General features: G+C 47.3%; 1 protein-coding gene across 5 annotated transcripts in view; it reads right to left on the bottom strand.

The window, feature by feature from the left end:
* Nucleotides 1-3,266, bottom strand: part of NINL (ninein like) — a 118,356-nt gene extending 115,090 nt beyond the window's left edge. For 4 of the 5 annotated variants that reach the window (XM_083175975.1, XM_083175976.1, XM_083175977.1 and 1 more), the window contains exon 1: nt 2,974-3,266. The gene's annotated coding sequence lies outside the window, so the exon portion shown is untranslated. The remainder of the gene's footprint in view (nt 1-2,973) is intronic. The other variant, XM_083175978.1, reaches the window with a different exon arrangement.
* Nucleotides 3,267-10,952: the final 7,686 nt, after the last annotated feature.

The following is a 10,952-nucleotide window of genomic DNA, read 5'->3' on the forward strand; positions in this document are numbered from 1 at the left end:
GATCTGCGAATTTCTTGGGAAAGTCACGCCAATATGCGTTTAGCTGCAAATCTATGTACAACTCACTCATCAGTGAATGATTTTCCCAGTCAAAAGCGTAACCCAGAATCTACTCTTCTTGTGCGATAGAATAAGGCTGATTTAGGCCGGAGCTGCATTCACAGTAGGGTTACCAGCTAGTCCCTTTAATTCCGGACACATGTTAATTACACAGGTTCTGTGGCAGTTTAAAATCAGGTGAAGTGGAGTCTTGAAGTCAGCCAGCCACAGAACCTGTGTAATTAATATGTGTCCGGAATTAAAGGGACTAGGTGGTAACCCTAATTCACAGACCCTCCCTGAAAACGCCTGGGCACGTCTGGGGTTTTCCTGACACTCCCAGTAAACGGCCGGGTGACACCCACAAATGCTGCTTCCTGTCAATCCACTTGTGTTGTTCTTTTTTGCGTTTCTGGTATTGTATGTAAAGGCGTTTTACATTATATAGATTTGTACTCAGGCTGCGGTGCGCACAAGTTCAGTCACTCCTGCTTTTGCATTTGTAATCCACTTGTGTTGTTTGGCCTTGCGCATGAGCACTACGATCTGTCAGCATGCACAGACGATCGATAATCGCACAACAGCAATCAGGACTGAATAACCCCCAAAATAGCAACCATTCAGCTTATAAATGTCATTCTTCAAGTACAGCCTTTAAACTGTAAGGCAGAAGCTGATTGGCCGATATTTCTCTCTCCCTGCTTTGATAAATACCCCCCTCCCCCTAGAATTTCCGTTTCCATTTTATCCACCTCATCTATGCCATGATAAACTCATTAGTTACCTTGAAGTAGAAAATATTCAGATTTGGTAACACAAGATATTGCTTCTATAGCTGCCAGGACATTAGCTAAACATTCTACTACCTGCTGAGACTACTGAAGTCTAGAGCCTATTATCTCACACACAAACTACTATTACAGGAGTTACAGATGGAGCGCCTCTCAGCCAGCCTATAGAATCGCCAGATCTCCAGAGCTGGCGCAGGCTGGCGGACAGGAGCTACATCTGAAGGGGACGCGCGAGTGTCTCACACACTGGCGCATCAGCGTGGTGGCGGGGAGCGCCCGTCTCTGCTTCAGGGAGAGTTGGGGGGTGGGGGGGGGGGACAGCGGAGCAGTGGTGTGCTCCGTCAGAACAGGGTTGCACAAGCGTCTCGTGTGCGCGCGCCTTCACCTGGCAGCGGATAGCGGCGGCTGGCGAATGACGATAGAATTGCCAGGAGCAGCTTTAATGTGAGTTGCTCCATCTGTATGTGCACTAAACCCAATTATTGTATTTATCAGCACTATACGATCTACCAAAATGATCCAATTGCTATATTTAAAACAATAAAAAGTAACTGCAATGATTTCACTTAGGTATGGGACATTGGGTCAACCCAAATAAGGTCGACATGCATTGGGTCCACCACTGGAGGTCAACAGGATCGGAACACAAAAACACAAGCAATGTCAACACGGACACCGTTAAAGTGTACCGCGTCCCCTTTCTGTGCTCGCCATACTTTGGGCACAGTGCCTCGCTGCGCACGCCACACTATTTTATTCTACCACCACGACATAGTGGATGGTAGGGCACGAGATATTGCCTTTCGTCACAAGAAAAACGTATGCCGCCCTTTTCACTGTCGACCTAATACTTGTGTCAACATTCCTACCCTGTTGACCTATTTCAGGTGTCGACCTAAATAGGGTTGACCTAGTGACCATATCCCATTCCTCCAGACAAAATTTCGCCTTAAACAAAGTCTTATTATATTATTATTATTGGCATATTTTATTTTCTAGTAATTCTATATTAACAACCCTATTGCGCAGTTCTATATAGATTTCAATGAGAACTTTCACAGAACTATGAAAACCGGAATAACTGTAATTCAGAGACAGACAATATGGTCACCATCCTCTACAGCTTCTCAGATTATAGAGGTTGAAATAAACAGAGGCAAAAGTGAGCCCAGGCCCCAACCTATAAGGAAACAGCAAAAGGACGTTTTCCTAGTAAAAATTAGTCCTCACGTAGGGCAATATCCTGAAGGCCACCTTAAGTCTTAAGTCTTAAGTCTCACCTTTTGAAATATTCATGTTGCAATGTATTATCTATATGTGTATGTAAATATACTTTGTGAAAATTTGAATAAATTTTGTTTGAAAAAAAAAAAACAGAGGCAAAAGTGTCATGTTGGCAGAAAAACTGCACGAAATGAGTTTTATAATACAGTATTTACACTATATCCATAGGCATACACGGTGCCAATCTCTGACTCCTGTACCTCAACAGAAAGTAGCATTAGCAAGCGCTCACTGGGACATCACACAAGGGGGGGAAATGTGCAGAATTGAACTGATCAGCTTGTGTCATCATCATCCCATTGTGCAGACAGAGGAGCATTTTGGCTTCCATGCTGTAACTCATTCCCTGCCAGGCTGGCACAATGGCCTGTGGCTTGTACAAGTGAAAGCAGTACTTTTCTCAGTGGAAGCAATGACAAAGGTTGGAAGGTTTTCAGTTCCCATGACTGGGGCTTCCATTTTACAGTGTTGGGCTAATGACTTTCACAGGCACTTCTTACGCCTTATAACGGCTGTCAGTTAAGGGGTTAAATAAAGAATAAGCCTGTTGGTTTAGGGGTTTTTTTTTTTTTTTTTTTCAAACAATGTGTTACTACTTAATACTATCCTGGGATAAGTGGTATATTTACTAAGCCATTTTTGAAATGGCAAACTCAGCAAAACTCCATAGCTAAGTAATTTATTCTGAGTCACACACATGTGGCAATACATCTCCAAAGTGATCTACTGATTATGTAGGGAATAGTCACCTAAACAGCCTTGTATAAGAGAAATGAAAGGGAACTGCTAGTTAGTAAAGTGAAGCCAGCGGCAGGGCAGCGTGCATCACGCAGGGGGAAGAGTGGTAGATGTTACCTACCTGTGCCCTTCTCATAGTGCAGGAGGCAGCAGCACAGCGCTCTGCAGGGAGGGGACCATCCCGGGAGACATGATGGAACTTTGCAGCACACAGTTGCTATAGCTGGGTATAAACGTTACTGGCTCTGTATGTGTACTTGGAACAAGTCTCTATCCCCGGCGATGCTCCTCCTCCAGGATCCAGCAAATCCTCCAGACCAGGGAGGAGAAGGGGGGGCAGGCTGCTTGGAGCTCCTAAAGCGAGGCTGGAACATTCACCACCATCCCCTCCTACTCCTCCAGCATCATTCACCATCACCACCCACCTAAATTACATTCATGGAGACCTGATACTGCAGCACCAGTTATCTGACACCATCTCCAGCAGCAGCAGCAGCAGCAGCAGCAGCAGCAGCAGCAGCAGCAGCACTGGCATCCCCTGCTGGGCTGTACATAGACTCCAGCTGCACTCTATAGCCCTATGGTCCACTTTGGATGCTAGCTTCTAAGCCATATGTGAATGGCACCTTCTGAAGATTTATTTCGATTTCCTTTCTTAACTGAATGAAGTTAATTTAATGTGTACTTTATTTTTATAGTAAACTGTCAGAATAAACTATAGAAAAAAAAGTTACTTGTTTCCTAGCACGGCACCCATCGGGTCCCATCACATAACTTAACTTAAGGTATGCGATGGGACCCAACAACCCGATTTCGGGCTTTTTTTTTAGGTTTCCCGGCAAATGTAAAATCGGGTCCATCGCATGCCATTATAATGGGATGCGATGTGACTGACGCAACCGACCCGATTTTACATTGTAAGCATTGTTTGTAATGTTAAATTCCTATGTAAAATCGGGTCCATCGCATGCCATTATGATGGCATGCGATGCGACAAATGCGATGGACCCAATTTTACATAGGAACCAATGTTAAATGGCCACCCATACCCGATTTTTTTGATTGTATAACCACCATGATGGGTAGTTTGTATGTGAAATGCCCCCCCATTGTTAACGCCACCCCACGATGAACGCCAACCCGAAGTGTGGCGAGTGCAGCGAGCCCGGGAGGGGCGGCGGTACGCATCCTCCGACCTTTTCATACCCCCACTATCCACATCGGCGTGGAGTTGAATTTATATAGTGTGGCGAGCGCAGCGAGCCACCGAGCCCGAAGCGTGTGAAGTAATGCGCGGCCCCTCGCCACGCTTCGGGCTCGGTGGCTTGCTGCGCTCGTCACACTATATAATGTCAACTCCACGCCGACGTGGATAGTGGGGGTATGAAAAGGTCAGAGGACGCGTACCGCAGCCCCTCGCGGGCTCGCTGCGCTCGCCACGCTTCGGGTTCACGTTGATCGTGGCGTGGCGTTAACAATGGGGGGGCATACAATGAAAAATGGGGTCTGGGGGGCATTTAACATTGGGGCCAATGTAAAATCGGGTCTCAGGGACCATTTAACATTGGTTCCAATGTAAAAAATTGATCGATTGACCCGATTTTTGCGACCCGATTGCATACAATTAAAATCGGTGGCGCCGTGCTAGGAAACAAGTACCGAAAAAAACTATGAATATAGCATAAAATAGTATATATTTCACATAAAAGAGGTTGGTTTAATTAAACGTACACATAAACAGGAAAGAAGAACATCAGATCATAAGTTTAGGGGCATATATGAACTACATAGGGGGTTATTCAGGCCTGATCACAGGGGTGCAAATTCACATTCGGGGCGATTATTGGTAGACTGCATGCTACAGCCCGTAGTACGCATGTGCGAGGCCATCCTGCAATAAAATCCTGGCCGGACGCAAGTTGATTGAAAGGAATCTGACGTTTGGGGGTGGTAACAGGATTTTTCTGGGAGTGTCATGGAAAACGCAGGTGTGCCGGAGCGTTTGAATCATTGTGACTTCAACTCTGGCCTTGCTCCGACTGGTTCTATCGTAGCTACCAAGTCCTGCGCTAAGCACAGACTGCACACAGTGGAAAATTGATTAGATGCGAGCAGCTTGCACATGGATTTGCAGGGAATGGCCAATCCAGCTTATTTTCGCAAGTCATGCTAAGCAGTTTGCAGGCTTGCACAGGGTGGGATTTCAGTCTGACTGGACAGCATATACCTCATCACAGGTCTTTGCGATTAGCAGAGCAGCGATTAGGTCTGAATAACCCCCTTAGTACATATCGCACCCTGTGTATACAGTTTGTGATAGACTGTGCCGGCAGCTTCATTTTAACCAGAAAGTGTACAATCTAGTATCAGCTATTTGTAGTATAGTGAAAATGACCATAGCCGAAATCGCACATAGCCTAAACCGCACCATGCGTATGCACCTTGAAGCATAAGTCACCCACGTGGAAGATGATGAGTGTCTTTGGGGGTAATCAGCAGGGGAGCTCCGTAATCTGTCCTCCTTAACACCCAGATTTGACTCATACACATGGGGCTATGGGAGCCCCATTCTGAGCAAGGTGCTAAAGCACAGATTGCTCAGCACCGGGGGCGGATTGGCCCGCTGGGAAACCGGGCCAATTCCTGGTGGGCCGGCCCAAAAAATCCTTAAAAACTTCGCCATTCAAAGGGGGTCGGTGCGGAAGGGATGCAGAGGTAGTATTGTAGACATGGCCGATTGAAATAGGGAGAGAGGGAGGGAAAACTACTGCGACACTCTGGAGAGACTACAGACAGTGGGTGGCTTGGGAGACTTTGGGCCCGATTCAGATTTGAACACAAAAGCAAACAAAATGTGTTCAATTGGGCAAAACCATGTGCTCTACAGGTGGGGCAAATGCAGCATGTGCAGAAAGAGTTGGATTTGGGTATGTTATTTTGTTTCTGTGCAGCGTAAATGCTGCTGCTTTATTTTTACACTAAAATGTAGGTTTATATTACTGTCACCACTGCCCACCAACGATATTTATAAGGCAGTAACATATACATGGATGGCACATGCCAGCCATGTATATATTACTGTCGTCACTGCCCACCAACAATATTTATAAGGCACTAACATATACATGGCTGGCACATGCCAGCCATGTATATATTACTGTCGCCACTGCCCACCAACGATATTTATAAGGCAGTAACATATACATGGATGGCACATGCCAGCCATGTATATATTACTGTCACCACTGCCCACCAACGATATTTATAAGGCAGTAACATATACATGGATGGCACATGCCAGCCATGTATATATTACTGTCGCCACTGCCCACCAACGATATTTATAAGGCAGTAACATATACATGGCTGGCACATGCCAGCCATGTATTACTGTCACCACTGCCCACCAATAATATTTATAAGGCAGTAACATATACATGGATGGCACATGCCAGCCATGTATATATTACTGTCGCCACTGCCCACCAACGATATTTATAAGGCAGTAACATATACATGGCTGGCACATGCCAGCCATGTATTACTGTCACCACTGCCCACCAATAATATTTATATGGCAGTAATACAGATGGGGCCGTTTTCTCCCTTGCCGCCAGCTCGCCATATCGCTGTAGCTGGTGGGAGATGGCGGACGGCAGGACAGATGAGCGCAAGCATCTCATTACCGAGAATGCGCCACGCGAGCGTCTCCTGCGCGCACGCCCCATTCTGGCAAATGGCACGGGGTGGCACAATGGGAGCCACACCGATGACTGCGGCCCCATCTGTATATACATTGCTGGTGCAGGCTAGCAATGTATATATTACTGGCACCACTGCCCACCAATGTATAGTTTTTTGGCTTCAACATATATATTGCTAGCAATGTATACTTTGCAGCCACCACTGCTCACCAATGTATAATTATGTTATGGTGGTAACGTATACATTGCTGGCACAGGCGAATGGATTTCTCCCTATGTGCAAGGCTGCAAATAATCGTGGCCATGCACATGGGCTGGATTTTGCCCGACCGGGGTGGCGTTTACCTGATCGCTGGGCTCCGTAGAGATATATATACGCAGCCCAGTGATCAGTTCTGAATCAGGCTCCAAGAACAGAAATGCACCGAATAAAATGTGTCCTGCTCCCTCCCTTGGAATTCAAACCCTGCCCCACTGGCGTAACTTGTGTAAGGCAGCCCCCGCCACTGCTTGGGGGAGCGGGGGCTGCGTGGGCGCCGGCTCCCGCACGGAGAGTCAGGATCTCATTACCTGTACTCCCTGTCAGCAGCAGCACCGCAACGAGTGAGTCTTCATTCTTCAGCTCCTCGGTGTCTCACTCTCAGCAGACGCAGCTTCCCACTGCCAACCTCCAGCTTCTCAGTGTCACCAGAGTCCCGGCACCTGCATCTACTAGTAATCACCAGCGCTGCAGTACAGGAGCAAGCAGCGCTACCGTCGCTTCCCTAATGACGATGCCTGGGGAAAAGTATAGTAGTTGTTCCTATGTGTGCGGCTGTACCCGTGCGCTGCTAGCTCTCGTTACTGGCGCTGCTGCTGCAGCACCGGTGGTTAATAGTAGATGCAGGCGCCGGGCCACTGGTGAAGCTGAGACGCTGAGAAGCTGGAGGTTGGCGGCAGGAATCTGCTGCTGTTGATATTCACCAGACGCTGGGGCTGTGGAGACTAGGAGCTGGAGAATGCTCCTGTACTTTTAGAGGTCAGTAACCGTCAGTTTATAAAGACAGAAGGGAGGGGAAAAATTAGTGTAAAATAAACAAAGGGTGGGGGGTGAGTGGGATACATACATTTTTAAGGCTTGGGGGATTATAGATAGTAAGGGGGGGTCAATATATTATGAGTGGTCATGAATGAGTTTCACTGGGATGGGGGGGGGGGGGGGGGGGGCGCCAAAAAATATTTTGGCTTGGGGGAGCATAATTTATAGTTACGCCACTGCCCTGCCCATTATGTTATAAAAAGATTTTCAGCAGTCTTTCGCCTGCTGAAAATCTCTCACTCTTTGGAGAAAATAGCTCAGTGTGTACGCACTACTTTGGTGACAGATCTATCTGTTAGAGATTTTGGCAAAGTTTTGAAATGAAAATTGCCCCACCATGTGCATGTGATTTTGTACATTTGATAAACATTTGGCTTTTGTGATCAACTCTGAATCAGTACCTGTACCTATCAGGGGCTAGACATATTTTTTGATTGTGTATGCATACCAGGAAGATATCAGTAATTAATAATCATTAAACTCTTGACTTCCGGTTCCGCCCCTGGAAGATGCGGTAGTGGGAGAGTGGAGCTCCGCTATCCAGGCACCCCACACCGCTAAATACTCGGCTTAAAAGCCTCCAAGCAGCCCGCCCGCCACCCCTCACCTCCGCAGAAGCCTCCGCTGCATGAAGCGCTTCCTCAGCGCTATGCCCAGCAGCACCAGCCGACCAGAAAAGAGAAAAGACGCCGGGATCCAAGATGGCGCCGGACGCCATTCCCCAGAGAGCTGCACCTGCCTCCCCAAGCGCCTCCATCTCTGACAGAGAAACGCTGACAGTTAATAAGCCTGTCCCCCCCACGGATGCTGACTTGAACCCCCACAGTGAGTACCTGTCCCCTGGGACACACCTGCCGCCCTCAACTGCCCCTGTGACCTATGGAGACATGGTAGAAGCCATTAGAACTGCCATAGGACCCCTCCTAAAGGCACAAACGGCAGATATTAATAAGCAAATAGCGCAACTGCAGCAGAGGGTACAATCCACTGAGCAAACTGTGGGAGCTAACTTTGCAGACATCAGCGAACTTAAAGATTCCCTGCAAGCTTCCCAGAAGGAAATAACATATCTGCACAACAAGGTGCAAGATTTGGAAAACCGCTCGCGCAGATGTAATCTGAGAATCATAGGTTTACCTGAAACAGTCAGAGGTCAAGAATTATTTGACTTTATTCGCATAACCCTGCCAGAAATACTACAAGTCTCTGATAAATGTGAGGACTTAATCATAGAAAGAGCACACAGACTAGGCTCAATTCGCCCACAAGATGGGGCTAGACCCCGGGCAGTGATTTTCAAAACCCTTAACTTCCTACATAAGGAACTGCTGTGGTCAGCGTCAAGGAAAATCAAAGACATAACATGGCAGGGAACAAAAATCTTACTCTTTTAAGATTTCTCCGCGGAAATATCCAAAGCTAGGAGGGACTTTGCCCCCATATGTGCCAAACTGATCAGCGACGGAACCAAATTTGCTATGCTGTACCCAGCCAGGCTGCGGGTCTTCAAAGATAACACCTTTAAAGACTTTACCTCTCACTTGGACGCTGAAGCCTACCTACAGGATGAAGCTGAAGCCTCCCGGCCGGCCCATGATTGGGCTGATGAACAATCCTAAAGCGGCACATAAATACTCCATGCAACCTTTTCCCTTATTCTGGGAACCCCCCCACCTATACTTACCCTGGTGTCTTAAAGAAAAAGCTGCTTCTGTGAGAGGACGACCTCTCCTCGTCAACCAATACCCCACCCCCCCACCTTACCCCCCTACTTACTACTCGCCGCTGATCCTATCTCGTGAAGTTCAGATCAATATCCTCATCTGATCCATATACTAAAATGGACTACGCCCATTATACCTTCCCCCTCTAGTCCACATTCTACGGCACCCCAAGCTGTTCGGGAACTTTTACCATGAGGACAGAAGAGATGACACATCCCTCTTCCCACTCAACTCCCCCCTCCTATCTGGACCCTAATTCCTCCCCTTCCACAGAAGCAAGCGCAATTGAAATCTTCCACAGAGAAATGAAGCACACTGACGGCCTCCCGAATTTGAGATCATATGACCCATGGTCATCAGAACTACGACATTTCTCCCCTACCCCCCCCCCCCCTTAACCCCCCCCCTCCCCAGTTCTATTATTGCCTGTGGCGGGCGATATGCTCAAGTTTAACGTTATGCTCAAGTTAAATGTTGTATTTATTTGATGTTACACTATATTGCGTGTGTGGGGATAACACCTGGGTGGTGGTGTTACCCCTAGTCTCCCCAACCCCCCCTGCCTGAGTGCCTTGGCTGATGGTCGAGACCCTCAGAAAGTTTTTCTGGAAGTCAATGTTTACATGTTATTTCTCCCCCCCCCCCTTCCCTCCTATTCCTCCCCCTTAAGCAGCAATGTTGTCGTTATAAAATGCCGTCCAACAGGACATAAAGCTTCAATGTATTTACCTTTCCGGCTACCCATTCCCAGTGTGGATTTATGTCTGAACTGACAATTGGTAGTTGGAATGTAGGCGGGATAAATTCGCCTCAAAAAAGAAAACGCATATTAATATATCTTAACAAGTTGCATCTTGATGTTGTGTGCCTGCAGGAGACCCACCTTACCCAGCCTGAATCGGCCAAACTCCGGATGCTTGGCTGGCAGGTCCTTTCTTCAGCATCCTTCAACTCAAAGGCTCGGGGAGTAGCAATCATAGCTCGAAGGCAGCTACCCATCACGGCAGAAACACTTCACACTGATCCAGAAGGTAGATATACCATATGCCGCATCACTCATACACAATCTCAGTACATAATACTCAATATTTATGCCCCTAATACGTACTCTAGACAATTCTTCTTAAACATAGTCAAAATTCTTACCCCCCTACTACACCTACCTATCATTCTCTGCGGAGATCTTAATTTAGTATCTGACCCACAACTTGACAAACAATTCCCCACACCAAGGAACCTCCCCAAACTAGGGGTCCCAGCACTGGCGGAAAGACTCAACTTGATGGATGTATGGAGAATTTTCCACCCCACTGAACGCGATTTCTCATGCCTGTCCGCCTCTGCCAGAACACTCTCCCGTATTGACTACATCCTGCTATCAGTAAGCTTATTCCCAGCTATTCTCTCCTCTTTTATAGAACCCATCTCCCTCTCGGACCACACTGTTATATGGGTAAAAATACGTCTATCCCCCGAAAAAGGCCCCACGATCACTTGGAGATGCCCCTCATACCTGCCTGCCTCAGCCTCCTTAAAACAGGCGGTAAACGCAGCATGGGATGATTTCGCCCTACACAACAAACCCACGGAACAA

Source organism: Crinia signifera, chromosome 3, assembly GCF_055691185.1.
Source record: "Crinia signifera chromosome 3, ASM5569118v1, whole genome shotgun sequence".
Classification (NCBI taxonomy): domain Eukaryota; kingdom Metazoa; phylum Chordata; class Amphibia; order Anura; family Myobatrachidae; genus Crinia; species Crinia signifera.